The sequence below is a fragment of the Cavia porcellus genome, unplaced genomic scaffold, assembly GCF_034190915.1.
Source record: "Cavia porcellus strain 051 isolate PalLab524CR breed Dunkin Hartley unplaced genomic scaffold, mCavPor4.1 scaffold_8, whole genome shotgun sequence".
NCBI classification, from domain to species: Eukaryota; Metazoa; Chordata; class Mammalia; order Rodentia; family Caviidae; genus Cavia; species Cavia porcellus.
The window spans coordinates 61,130,124-61,145,551 of NW_026947491.1; the positions used below are offsets into that span (position 1 = coordinate 61,130,124).

The 15,428-nt window shown below is 37.6% G+C and overlaps 1 long non-coding RNA gene across 2 annotated transcripts in view; it reads left to right on the plus strand.

Annotated features, from left to right (window-relative positions):
- Positions 1–15,428, plus strand: part of LOC134477355 (uncharacterized) — a 68,328-nt gene that overhangs the window by 16,501 nt on the left and 36,399 nt on the right. Inside the window, exons 1-2 of one of the 2 annotated variants that reach the window (XR_010049357.1) lie at positions 8,438–8,569; positions 9,619–9,840. This is a non-coding gene — a long non-coding RNA (uncharacterized LOC134477355). Of the gene's footprint in view, positions 1–8,437; positions 8,570–9,618; positions 9,841–15,428 lie in introns of those variants that run through there. The other variant, XR_010049358.1, reaches the window with a different exon arrangement.

Genomic DNA, 15,428 nt, shown 5'->3' on the forward strand with positions numbered 1-15,428 from the left:
ACAATGACAACAGGAAATGTCTGAAGAAAAAGAAGACTAACAGATTGTAAGACGGGTAATCTGCGAAGGCTTTTTGGAGAAAATAGGTCTCAATCTGTTACTTGAAAAAGAAAAAATGCAAAGAAGTCTCTGTAGGAGGGTACAGTCCCTGTTATTCGGCACCTGTTGAACAGAAGGTGGTTACCGCTTTGGCCAATCACTTTCCTCCTCCTCCCCTCATTACTCACCTGGGAAGAGGCTGCAGGTGGTATAGAAAGCAAACACCCTTGTTTTGTTTTGTGTTGGATCAAATATTTACTCTTGCCATAACCAAGCATCATCCTGGGGTCTCAGGTATGGACAGTTCGAACTTGATCTTTGTTCTCTTAAAGGCTCACAGGGTAGTAGGACAAACAGGCCAGAAAATAATACAGCAGAGTAAATCCTATAACTGCAATAAGACTGATGTTAAAGGAGTAGACACTAAATCTACACTGACAGGAATAAGGAAGGCTCTTCCTACCACCAAATTAAAAAAAATGTGCAAAATCACAGGCAGAGGAACCCTGACCCACTGGGGCTGCCAAGGGAGCGGCTTCTCTCAACATGGACACCTTCAGCCCATCCTTCCCCCACTACCAGGAAGCAGAAGAAAAGCATCCCTTCTAGAGCATGCTCTGCAAAGAAAGCCTGGAACCCTGTGCTTCTGCCAAGACCTCCTTCCGTAGCGCAGTGGCCCAACCGGACATCCTGGCTGCTCTGCTGGTGACAGATCTGACCCAGAGGCTATAATAGGCTCATCTGGATGTCCCCTCAAAACCTCACGGGGAGGTGATTTAATCATAGGAGCCTGAAAATCTGAGGATTACACCACTGATGAGTTTATAGCTAAATGTAATGCTGGGAAGGGGTGGGTCACTGGGGGGTGACCTGGAAGGATGTGTCTCCCTCCCTTCTCCCTTGCACTCTTTCTCTGCTTCCCACTGCCATGCCATGAGCTGTTTCTCCCCTGCCATGCTTCTCAGCCACGCCACCCTACCTTGGAGCCAGTGCTTGCAGGGCTAAAACACTGCAAACTGCAAGGCAAAATAAACCTTTGCTCCCTTAGAGTTGTGGGTGCTAGATACTGTGACTCAGCAATTTGCAAGTAACTAAAGACAGAACCTTTCATCTGAAACTAGCCAGAGGAAACAGTTAGCTTCTTCTAGAACTTAAAGGATCTAGCTTGAATATATGTAGTATTTAGAAAAATCAGGTTTATGTCACTCACATCTTCAGAAAGAATGAGGTAGGGGTGCAGGCTAAGGTTTCTTCTCAGGACCGCATGAGTCTCAGCCTGTCCAGTTGTTCCCTTACAATCCCACCTAAAGGAGCCTTTTCTCTCTGATATTATTATTTTTAATCTCTTCATCTTAACTGAAAATTTGCTATCTTTGTTCTCTGACTATATATCGCCTTGGAAACTAGAGACCCATTTCTAGTTAACCACACTTGGAATGAGAGGAGGGGAAAAGGGGGTGACCAGGGGTTCACGGGATAAAACAAGACTATACTTTTTAAAATCTACTCTTGTTTCACCATTCTTGCACACGTGAGTTTGGTGGTCTATGAACTAAAGAAGCTGATCAGAATTTCAACTGAAGAAAACTTAATATCATGATTGAAGGTTGAAGATTGTAGAATCAGATTCAACCTTGAGATGCATCATGAGTTGAGCAAAATTTCTTTGAGGTGACCTAGAACACTAATCACCAATTACAATTAAAAAACAAAGAGTTCCAAAGGGAAGATTTTATGTGTTGTGTAGATGATTTTGTTAATATGCATTCAGAGTCTGTTCCTGCAAACTGACAAATGCACATGGTAATGATTTGGGTATCTGTGGTTTAGGAATTTTTGGAACTTTGTTTCTATATTATCAGACATATATGATTCCTTTGCTCTCCTCTCCTTAAAGAAATCCCCCTAATCTGACAAAATTCCACCTAATTTTCTATACTAGGAGTGACTAGCCATTTGCCGGAAGATCTTTTAATTATAAAAAGTCTTTTTGTGTGGTTTTCTCCAATGACCCTTTTCAGTGACCACATGTACAAGAATACATAATTGCAAGCAGACCTCCAAAACAGGGGCCCAGTATTTACAGTAGCTGCAGCCATACAACCACCAAAACCCAAAATAGCTGTCTCAGTGATTACTGTCCTTTACTGGATGGATGGGTACAGATGTATTATATATTCTCATTTAGCACTAAGATGCTTAATGACCATAAATGTTTAACTAATTCCAACTCCAAATTCTTCTCCCTGGTCACTCTGTGCTGATACCCAGCTACCTACTTGATACCCTTACTTGATACCCTTACTTGGATGTATGCAAAAATACAGTATACTGACTTCTGCTTTTCTATCACCACATATAAAAGGTGTAGTGGTGTAAATGCACTCACACACAAGCACATGCATATGCTCCTCCCACGGTACTCCTTGTCTCTCTGAAAGGCGACTCCGCTCATCCAGTTCTTTCAGTCTTTCAAGCTGAAAATCTCGGACTTACTGTTAACGCTTCTCTTTCTGTAGGACCCAGCCACATTTGATCTTCATCTTCATCATCACTCTGACCTGTGCCACCATCACCTCTCACTTGCATTATTACAATAGCTTTCTACCTGGCCCCTCTTTCCCCACCATCCCTTTGTAGGAATGGCTTCCGCAGAGCAGAGTGAGTTCTGGAAGCATGAAGTCCTATCAGGCCAGTCCTTTGCCCATAACTCTCCATGGCTTCCTGTATCACACAGAATGATATCCAAAGGTCTAACTGTTATGACAAGACTGTTTCTCCTTCACCTCGATGCCCTGACCTTCCTGTCTCTGACTTCATCTTCCCCAAACCCCTGAACTCCCACTTTGCTGTGGCAGAGGCATCTGCATACTTCAGACATGGCACCGCCTGTGTTTGCTTTTGCTGTTTACCGTGCCTGGAATGTTCTCCCTGAGATAATCTTCAAGTTCCTGCTCAAATGTCACCTTATCAAAGATATCCCTGATGATTCTATATTAAAAAGGCGTATATGCTCTGTCTAGTCTTCCTTATCCTCCGTGGCTGGCTTGATTTTTCTACATAGACTTCCCACCTAAAGTATCATATCAGCTGCCTCTCCATAGTACTCAATACGCTCCGTGAAAACAGGCTTGGATGTTCCATTCTAGTCCATTTACAGCACACAGAGATTAGCATAAGTATCTTTAAATATTTATTGGATGAATAAATGAATGGATTTAAGATACATTGAGACACTGTTTTCCCTAGAGGCTGACCACACAGTTGTTGGCCATAGCTGCAGAATTGCACTAGACCTGTCATACTTCCACCAAAAGAGCTAAGGGTACTCAACCACCATGTCGAGCACTGACAAAACATCTGGACACTACATCATGTCCTGGTACCCAGACTAGAACACCTACACCTGGACATGTTGCTTTACCCATTATTGACTCGAGAAATGTCCCATTAAAAACAAGCACAAAGACCCAAGGAATGGAAAGGAATACTACACTGGAATATGGAGTTGGATGTGATAAAAGATAGAGTATAATAAAAATCTAGAAAACAAAACAGTTGAACTTATATAGTAAGTCCAAGAGGACAAAAAACAATGGAGAAGACTTATTTAAAACTTGAACATAGTACAGTGGGTAGAAATGCATGGTCTATACTCGTAAGCGAAATAAGTCAGACCCACGTGTGTAAACCTCATACTGTCTCCCTTGTGTGAGAGGCTGAGGGAATAAATAAGGTCTAAAATGTACAATAGATGTGAAATGAGAAGAAATTGTTTAGAAGGAAATAGGATGGGTGAAAGGGAAAAGGAGAGTAGAGAAAAATGCAGACAGTTATGCTATTAGGGTCTCTCAAATCATTAAAAAAGAAGGTTTGTACTAATACCAACTGGAGAAATTTTTATACCCATATCTTGTACCTTGAGCAACTACAAAAGATAATAACATATGTTCTAACAACTATTGTTATTCTCCTATTACTTAGTTATGAAATTTTGTTTTGTCTTTTTTCCATAAAATAAAAGAAAAGAAAATTTAAAAATGCATGGTCAATGAAGTAGGTACACTTGAAATTAAACCTATTATCGAGCTGCATGTCTTTGGACAAGTTGGTGAATCATAGTGACCTGGAACCTGTAGATAAAGTTAAGACAATGGTGTCCACATCACAAGGCCATCAGAAGGACAGCACACACACAACTGCACAGCTCATGCTGATTCCCTTCTTGTGATGAGGAAAGCATTGGAATAAATAAAAGGAAATCCTAAGGCAAAAGCAAACTTAAGTACATTTTCTTTGTAGGTTAGAAAGAATCTTGATGAATTTATATATTTTTTTACTGGCTCCATCTCTTTTGACTTTCATAAGCTATACTGTGAGGTAAGAAAGGCAAATATAATGAAACCCATTTTATACAGGAAGAAAATAAGTATAGAGTTTTTACATGTCTTAATACAATTTCGGTGATCCACCACTGCTCCACAGGGTCTCTGTATAGAATTTAAATCACTTCTCAGAAGTGTTTAGTTACTTGGGAGAGATGACCAGTGAAAACAAAGATGTCTGAGCAGTTAGTCTGTAAGTATTGTCAAGAACCACCAAGCTCTTTCTCAGCATACCTCTTAAGACTCTTGCGAAAATACCCAAGTGGATTTTAGCTATTTCTAATTCTCTGAAGTCTCTCTGTCCAGGGTTTGCTGCCCTTAACTGGGCATGAATGTGGCTCATCAGTGAAGCATGCCCGTGGAGATTTTCTTTTTTGCCTTTGGTTTTGGAGGGCACAGTGCTGTGCATTCCCAAGGGTGGAGGGCAGACTTGGGAAGCCTGGGTCTTCGGTCACAATAATCCCAGTTACCAGAAACAGCTAAACCAAATTTATAACATATGTTTCCACAGGCTCAGATGCCCACCATTTGTCCCGTGACCTTCTGTCTTTAAACAAATGCCAAACAAGGAGATTCAATTAGTAAGTCTAATAAAGAGTCAATTTGAAACTCACTGCTGAATTTATGTAATCTCATACCATTGGTCACGCTGAAAGCTTTACACAAATTTATAGCTGTAGTGAAGCGAGATCCTTACCTTTCTTTATAGTTGAATTGGTGTCAAGGCAGATTGGCTGCTATTAGGAGAAAAAGCTTCACAGGAGAAAAACCCAAATCATATTCTCAAAGGAGGAAAAATCAATCACATCACACCAAGTTTTGGAATGAGAAACAACAGAGCAACAACATTCATTCTTCTACTCAATAAATATTCATTGTGCTTTTTTGACATGACAAGAATCATACAAGCTTTCCAGAACACAGAATGGGAAGGATGGTCTTTGGTCTCAGGAATTCGGAATTTTATGTGCAGATACACACTAAATAGTAAGAGTCATTTACCACACAATATGATAAATATTATGATAGGAAGAATTACAAGGTGCAGTGAGAATCTAAATTGTATAATTCCTAAGTGTTGCTAAGAAATTCCATCTCCACCATTAAAGCAGTCAACAGATTACTTCATGGTTTTACCACAGATAGTCCTATGTCTTGGGAAATTCCCTAGTTTGAAGCAAATTAAGATGTTTCATCACTGTACCTACACTATTAAAACCACACTACCACCTCCCAAAGAGTTATATCATTCTCTTTGTGAAGACCACGTTCATTCTGAAAGCCACAAAGGAACAGAATGATTTCATTGGAATGAGGATCCAGTTGTTGTTGAAAAAAGTCAATCTTTCATGGCTCTGGTAGACCAAATGAGGGGTCAGAATGATGGTCAGAGAGAATTTAAACTCATACATGATGCCTCTGACCCTTGAGTACTCCTGAGTATTTAACCTAATGAACACTTGCATGTCCATTGATAAAGCTACATCAGATGTTGTATTAGTTGGAATAAACTAGGTTATACTGCTAAATCTTTGTGGCTTATAAGAACAAAAGTTTATTTGCAGAGCGAGCCAGTTGGGGCTGTGCTATTCATCTCACTCTGGGAGCCCAGCAGATGGCAACACCCCTCATTCCAACACTATCTGTTCCCGAGGGAAGAGGGAATAAAAAACACTTTTCCTGTCTTCAGTATGGTTGGCTTATTGTCTTCCAATTTCAGAAATTCTTAAACCGATATCAGATGATTTTAAGATTTTGTTTGTTTGTTAAAGCAGCATAGCATGATCTATGCTGACTGATGGGGTTAGTTTATGATGCAGATGCAAAACTTAGAGGAAATTAGAAAGATAGAGTGCTTGGTACCTCCTTAGAGGGCAATATGAATATTTGAAAATTTACCCTTCAACATTTGTCTGTCTCCTTAGATTACTCAAAAAGCAAGTTGTTTAAAAAATAAAGTTAGCGATGGAGTTAGACTAAGGTCAAGACACTGTGAAGAAGTCAGCATTCCTAATTCAAACTTAATGGGAACAAGTTTCTCACAAAGAAACACTTTTTCCTTCTGAACTCAAACACTGCAACCTGTGTGGGATGTGGTGGCTCAATTCCAGTACTCCGGAGACCCAGTGGGAAGATCACTGGGATTCAAGACCAGCCTGTGCTACATAGTGAGTTCAGGTCCAGCCTGAACCACATAGGGAGACCTTGTCTCAAAAAACAAAAACAAAACAAACATACAAAAATACTGCAACCTTGGTCCCACCCAGATAATCTCATCACATATAATGAGCATGAGCAGCCTGTTACACAGCCAGAAATTAGGGTTAGCACAGAAATGCTACCCAAAAAAAAAAAAAAAAAAAAAAAAACACCACCAAGGATGCATCATTCTCATGTTTTTAAATAGATTTTTTAAAGTCACTGGATCATTTGGAACACATTTCCCATCAGTTTTATAACATTTTAACTCTATTGCCCTCCATTTCATCATAAGCTTCCTGTTCATGCTAAAGATAGTCATAAACAATTCTGTAGCTGATATCTCAAAAAGGAAACATATGTAAAGTCCCAACTACAGTCACTTTTCTCTGAGACTGGAAGAGCTCTACTTCCTAGAGTATACTGTTCATTCGCAAATTGCCCTTTGACAAACAAAAATGGAATGTTTGTACAAACGGCTTCTCTTTTTTCAGAAATGCCCTTAAAGAATAAGGTCTGATTACAGAGTGAGGAGCAGGAAAGATTCTCCACTACAAATCATGGAGTAGGAGTTTCAGCCACTGCTGGAGTTTTGCATACCTAAAGCCATCCGTTAAGTTCTGATGAGTATGTTCACAACATATTTCCTCTGTAATTGAACATCAAACTGCTCTGACCTTTTAGTTAAACAAAATGAAATGTTTCTCTTAGTATGATGAATACATGAGTCCTTTTTAAAAAAAAATCCATAAAAGCTGAATTCTATTTAGGCAATTCTCATAATGATCTTGCTTGGAAATATTGTCCTATAACATGAATTTTATAGTGAATGATTTCTTCCTCTGATGAACACAGCAGTTACTTAGCAGTGTTCTTATGTATTAAAACACATTCTCTAGGGTTCAATTTGGTTAGTTCCACTCCTTAGGATACTTGAATTGAGATTGCAGCATAATCTCATGAGCATCTCTGGACAGGAAATTGCCCAACAATGTAACTCCAGGGAGGTGGCAAGAGACCAGTCTGCACCTGATGCTCTGAATATGTAGGATGATGAGACCCTGGAAGAAACATAGAGGAAAAGGCTCCTAAGGAGACAGCTAGTTTCCCAGGCAGCACTCTGCTCAGGAAATAATTACCTTTCCTACCAATACCCTTCTAAGTCTTTAAACCCCTCCTTTGTTTGTGGACAAAGGGCCTTCAAAGAATTCAGGCAACAGGAATTCTAAAGGACACGTTCCACATATGGTACTCTCAGAATGCAGTCTGAATATAAAGGACCACCAATCCACAATGCCTACAAGGTCTAAGTCCATGCAGTTCTAAAGAGGAATGGAAAGGAATTTATAGTACCCAACATGGGAGACTCAGACTCCTAAGATTCATGAAGGGACTTAAGAGAATCAGAGATTGTGCACAAGGAAAAAACAAAAAACTCTCATTCACTGAACACATTGATTCCTTTGACAAGTATTCATCCAAAACCCATGATATGTAAAGTACACTGCTAGGTTTTTTAATTAATTAGCAAGCAAGACAACTGTGGCCCCTGCCTAAACAAAACACATCTGGAATAAAACAACTGATTTCAAAAATAATCCTTTAATTTATGATAAATGATGCAAAAGAAAGATACAGGATAGTAAGAGAAACTACACTCAGGAACATGATTAGGTCTAAAATTTCCAGCAAGCCAAAAAGGTGGAGGAACATAACTAACTAGCAGAGCAAGAAAAGCAAAAGTGAAAAGGAGACTGGCACTGTGGAAAAACAATGACAAGTCAAAAGCAGCCAGTGGCTGGAGCACGTACCCAGCAGGTAGAGAGAGGGCAAGGCGGGGGGCTGGCACAGTACTGTGCCTGAGGCAGAGGCTGGGTAACGGCTGGCTGCTAAAGTCTATAGCATAGGAAGTTATACTCAAATATTTCAAGGAAAGAGACACTATGGTAAGTCGGGTTATCTTGTGGTGAAGCTGAAATTGTTATGCTTTGACCCATATTGTTATGTTGTTATGTCCTCTTTATCTCAATCTCCCTCTTTTTAAAAAAGTAATTATTTATTTATTTATGAATATTATTTTTTTAATTAAGGGAAAAAATCAAAAAAATTAGCAGGATGTATTATAGTAACTTTTTTGATTTCCTATTAACTTGATTTGAAGCCCTGTATTGCTCCCACCATCTTGTTTTGACTGATTTTACTCTGTTCTGTTGTGTTTGATAGTATCAAGTTTGAGGGTATAGGCAATTACTTTGAAGGCAATAAGATTCACTATTGACGCCCATTCTGGTTTGACTATTATCTTCTTTTGAAGTCCTGAAATGTCTCCAATGTTTAGGTTTTATTGGTCTTGTTCTGTACTGTTTTGTTTAATGCATTATACCTGATGATATAGGCAATTCTTTTTAAGGTAGCAAGAGGCATTATGGTAACCAGTGTTGATTACCTTGTATTCTGTTTTTACATCATGTACTATGTCCATCTTTTGTTTTGACTGACTGCTTTGTTTTGTCACATTTGGTTTTATTCTCTTCCAAAAAAAACCAGTAATAACTATGGGAGTAATAAAACCCAAAATGTGTAAATTTTGTTGTAAAAAAAGAGAGAAAAAAAAGTGCTCTAAAGGATACAACTGCAAGTGTGTTTAGGTGTGTTAAGATAGATGACCATATTACTAGGTTTTTGTTGGATCATTGAACGCAACTGTTTGCAGTCTCACTGTTTGAATGTCCACTTTGTATGCTTTAATCCTGTAACTTGAATAACTATTTCTAAGATGACAATATGTAATCTATTAACTAATGATTTCTTACTGTTTTTTTTAAATTCTTTATTACTTGTACCCTTATACTGTTTTGTTTTTTTCTCCTTTAAATAAAATTTTTAAAAAGCTTTAAAAATTCTATAAGTAATTTAAATTTTGTGATAATATCAAAAAATACAAAATATTATGCAAAGTTACATGAGAGGCTGTATTCTTTACTCTCCACTCCAGTCTTCCATCAGAATTAAATGAGACACTGGAAACTTCAAAAAGTCATCGGTGAAAAAGGAATCAGACACACACACAACCTACCAGGCCAGCACAGATGTGTAAGTTCTGCCTTGAGCCAGTGCCTCAGTGTCTGTTTTAAAAGCAGAGTCTTACTGCATAACTCAGGCTGCCCTTGAACTCAGAATCCTCTTGCCTCAGCTCTCAGCAGTGCTAAAGTTACAGGTATGTACCGCTATAACTACCCCTATAAGAAAAACACAGTGATGCAAATTTCCAAGACAGCATTCAAACTCAGGCGAACTTCAGGCTCATAAACACATTAACCTTTCTCTACAAAGACACACTATATTTTCATGAGTTTATATTCTTTTTCCTTCTTTCAGTAACAGTTTTAAAAGTTTTTAAATATGGACACAGGAGGATTTCAGCGAGTTCAAAGCCAACCTGGGTGACAGTCAATTCAAAGTCAACCTGAACTACACAGTGAAACCCTGTATCCAAAAGAAAAAAACTTAAAAGTCCAATGTTCTGAGCTGAATTATGTTGTCCCCTCTTAAAATTCATATATTGAAGCCCTAATGCCCATTATATCAGAATATAGCTAAAGATTATTTAAATTAGATGCAAAGCCATTATCCATAAAAGAAAAAACTTAAAACTTAATGAATTTGACTTCAATAAAATATAGCATTTCAGCACATCAAAAGATGCCAGTGATACAATAAAAAAGTAAAATACAAACCGGGAAAAGATATTAATACATGCAGCAACCAAGAAATTAAAATCCAAAATACATAACAGACTTCTGTAAACTGAAGAAAAGAGACAATGAGGCCACATTTTAAAAAACTGAAAAAAGACTTGGAACAGACACTCAAAAAGTGATACTCAAGTGGCCAAAAAGCACTTGAGGAAATTCTATTATGACAAGGAAACACAAAGTCAAACCACAATGAAACAACACTACATGACTAATGGAGTTGCTAAAATTAATATAATTGACCGTATCAACTGCTGTCAAGGACACGGAGTGCTGAAAACCGTCGTGCTTTCCTCACTGGTAGGAATATCCGACCATCTGGGGAGATCGCTAGTGTTATCCACTAAAGTTCAACATCTTTTCAGCAGCCCTAGTCTCAAATACATACCCAACAGAAATCCATCACATATGCATCAAGACACGTACAAGACCTCAGCAACATTGTTACTAATACCATAAACTAAAAATAACTCACATTTATAGCATGGAAAAATTATAAATATAGCAATTAAAAATTTAGCACTACAGCTACGCAGAGAACCTGATTAAACTGTACAAGCATAATGTTTGGGAAAAAAACAGAAATAAATATATAGTACAGTATTTTTATACATAATTTATATGAAGTCCAAAACCTGGCAAAGATAATCTGTGAGGTTAGAAAGCAGACATCCTTGAGAAGGGAGTGCTGGGTGCCAGGAAGGGGCTTTGGGAGGAGCCTTGGGGCGACTGGTAATGTTTGTTTCTTGGCTAGGATTGAGTAGGATAGAAGAATACTTATTTTAAGTTTGTGTGTGTACAACAAAAGGTAACTGATTAAAAAATGGAAAATAAGAGAGAGAGGGAACAAATACCAGGTAAAAGCAAAAGCAAAACAAGACATTTATATTGGGAGACACAACTAAAAACACACGTGACTCCAAAATCATGAAATCAGAAAATAAGCCATCTAAAGGTGGATTCTTATTCATTGGTTGGGATGGTTTTATTCTGTTTTACTTGATTTTATTATGTGTGATTGTATAAACAGCTACTTTGAAGAAAACAAGGCATATGGAAGCCATTGCTGATTTAATATCATCTTGCTTTGAAGTCCTACCATGCTTTTGTCCCTCTGTTTCCATTGGTTCTACCATGTTGTGTCTTACTGGATTTTAATATGTATTATAGTATAAACAATTTTTTTAAGGAAAATGAGATATTATAGTAGCCATTGTTCATTTACTGTTATTTGTTTTTGAATGTCCTGTAATACTTTCATTCTCTTGAATGGTTTTATACTATTTTGTTACATTATATATTATTGTGTGTGAAGGTATGCTCAACTATTTCAAAGAAAAGTGACATTATGGTAGGTACTGTTGATATCGAGTTGTCTTGTGAAGTGCTATGTTGTTTGCATCTGTTCTGATTTGCTTTGTTTTATTCTCTTTAAAATAAAATAAAATAAAATTTTTTTAAAAGATGAATTCTCCATAAAACTGCAATCACACACAGAAACAAATGCTTAACTAGAACTTCATTAATAAACACACAGATTAGCTTAAAGATAATTTGCCTCCTTGTAAAGTATTACATATTAAGTATTTACTATGTCACTGACCCTAGGTTGAGTGTTCTAAGCATACTATTTGATTCAACTCCCATATATGATATAGAAATTAGCTAACAATATCACTCTTACTTTGCAAACAAGGAAACTAAATCTTCCCACAGTGATGCAAATTTCCAATACAGTGTTCAAATGCAGGCAAATTTCAGGCTCGTAAAAACCACATTAAACTTTCTCTACAAAGACACTCTATATTTTCTTTTTTTTTATTTAAAGAGAAAAACAAAACAAAACAGTAAAAGGCTACAAGTAATACAGAATTTCAAGAGAAAAAATATACAGTAAGAATTCACTAGTTAATGGATTACATATTGTCATCTCAGAAACAGTTGTCCAGGTTACAAAATTAAAGCGTACAAAGTGGACATTAATACAGTGAGATTGCAGACAGTTCTGTTCAATGATCCAACAAAAGCTCAGTAATATGGTTTTCTATCCTACACACTTAAATATACTTGCAGTTATATCCTTTAGATCACTTTCTTTCCTCTCTTTTTTACACTAACAATACACATTTTGATTTCCATTACTCCCACAGTTCTTATAACTTTTTCTTTGAAGAAGAAAAGAGAAAAAACAAAACAGAACAAAGAAAAACCCAATGTGACAAAGCAAAACAGAGTCAGTTAGAACAGGATGATGGGCATAGTATATAATGCAAAAAGAGATTACTAGGTGATCAACAATGGTTACCATTATGCCTCTTGTTATCCTAAAAAGAGTTGCCTATATCAGCTAGTATAAAAGAATTGAACAAAACAGTACAGAACAAGACCAATAAAACACACATTGAAGATCTTACAGGACTTCCAAAGAAGATAATAGTCAAACCATAATGGGCATCATAGAGTATCTGGTTGCCTTCAAAGTGGTTGCCTATACCCTCAAATTTGATACTATTAAACAAAACAAAATATAATAAAATCAGTCATAACAAGATGACACACTATATTTTCATGGATTCATATTCTTTTCCTTTCAGTAACATTTTTAAAAGCTTTTAAATACCAATTTACATATTTTTAAGTTTTTTCTCTGATATTTTATCATTTTTATGCTATTCGAGTAAGATTCTTTTTCCATTACATTTTCCAATTAGTTACTGCTGCTTATTATATCCACTGATTTTTTTTTAGGAACCCTTGTAGCTGACTAGAGACTGTCACATTAGCTTTAGTCGATTCCCTTGGATATTCTAGGTAGTCAAGGTGAGGCACGTAAATAATGTCAGCTTGCTCTCTTCCTTTCCCCTTGACTCCCTCATTTGCCAATATTTATGCATTTGATGGCAGGGGGAAAGTTCATTAGAGAGGGCCGGGGGTGGGGGAGGCTTTCATATTTTCCTGGCAGAGGGAACTCTGTCGTGAGCACGAGGTTATGCAGCAGCCTGACAGTTTCCAGGAACCGGGAGCTGTCTGACATAGCTGCAAAGCACAAAGATGGTAACTTAAAAGGGAAGATAAGGGGTTCTGAAAGATGACAAGCCATTAAAAGACTTCAAGCAGGGATGTGGCATGGTAAGATTTACATTTAAGATAAAACGCCGCGTCAGCAATGTGGAGCGAGGACTGGCGGGGAAGGCCTCGCTGAAGAAGGGAGAGGGGTGGGGGCATCAGCAGTTAGGCAGCCAAGAGCCATCCATGAAGTAACAGAGGGAGGGCGTGGACCTGTGAGGAAGGAACACTTCATCCACAGGCTTCTTCAGCTGTGACTCTGACCCGGTTCCTTAATTCCCCCAAGCTCTTACCTGTAAAATTAGGATAATAGTGGGTTCAGTCCCAAGCACCACACACACACACACACACACACAAATTACAGTAACAGTAAAATCCAGCCTGACTATGAAGTTTAAGCAAGATAATTTGTGTGTTCAGGGGACTTAAAAACAATAGCTCTTAAAATGAGCTACACATGAGCAGTGTGTGAGAAGTTGAGGTCACAAATTCTAGGAATACATATCATCAAATGCCATCAAAGAGTTGCCACTTCCTCTTCTGCGTTATGATGTAGATGTATTTATCCATGATGATGTTACCCACACCTTAAGTTCCCCCTTTTCTCTGCTCGCTATGTCTTACCATTGTGCTCACCACCATAACTGCTGTAAGCATTGTATTTGCAACAAAACACAGCTAAACTACTTGGTTCATGTCGTACTATGACACCTCAACAACAAAAAATACACAACTCAATTTCTACAATGGTCCAAGGACTTGAATAGGTATTCCTCCAAACAAAATGTTCAAATGGCCAACAAGCACATAAAAAGATGTTCATCACTACTCATTAGGGAAATATAAATCAATATTTAATGGAGTACCATGTCACACTCACTACAGTGGCTATATTAAAATAAAGAACATAAAAGAATACTGCAGATGTTGGGAAAAGACATGAAAGAACAGGAACCCTCCTATATTACTGATAAGAATGTATAGTTCAGCTACAGTAGAAAATAGTTTGGTTTTCCTCAAAATGTTAAACATAGAATTACCACATGACTTAGCAATTCTACTCCTTGGTTTCACCCAACAAAATTAAAAGTAAGTGTGCAAATAAGTACGTATGTATATGTTCACAGAAGTACTATTTATAATGGCTAAAAAGAAGTAGTCCAAATGTCTACCAGTAGAAAACTAGATCCAACAAAAATGTAGTATATACACATAACGGAATATAAGCACAAAAAAATAATGAAGTACTGGTACATGCTACAAGACAAGTGAACCCCAAAGACATTCTGCTAAGTGAAAGAAGCCGACACAAAAGGTTGATTGTTATATGATTATATTTAGTAAATCCACAGCAACCGAACACAAATTGGCAGTTGCAAGAGCCATGGGGGAAGGGTGATAAGAAACAACTACTTACTTAATGATTATGGGATTTCCTTTAGGAGCAATGAAAATGGCACTAATTAGAGGTGATGGTTATACAACATTATAAATGTACTCAGTGCTACTGAAATTTTCACTTTAAAGTAGTTAATTTTACATTATATATAAATAAAATAAATAAATACATTTTTAATTGGTGTGAATGCCTCTTCAGAAAAAGGTAGATGTTATTGACTGCTGAAGTTCATCGGTTCCTGCTCAAGTCACCAATGAATAAAAGATGATCTGCATTAAACCACTGTGTACCCATTCTGGTCAGAGCTTTTAATGCCCAGGCACCAACAGCCCCAGTTCAGAGCAGTGCAATCTCTTGATGCTATCAATACCTTTAACCAGTTGACAGTTACACTGGTGTCTTTTTTTCTTTCCATTATCTTGTCTTCCCACAGTCTCTCTGAGCACTCTCAGATGTGGGCTGTTCCACAGGCCTTTTAAAGGCAGTTTTTGTCCCCCTGAGTCGCAAATTTTCTTTGGATGTGATGCTTCTTTGCAAGCCCTGACATCCTACATGTGAAGATACTAAGCACTTTTATGTGTAAAC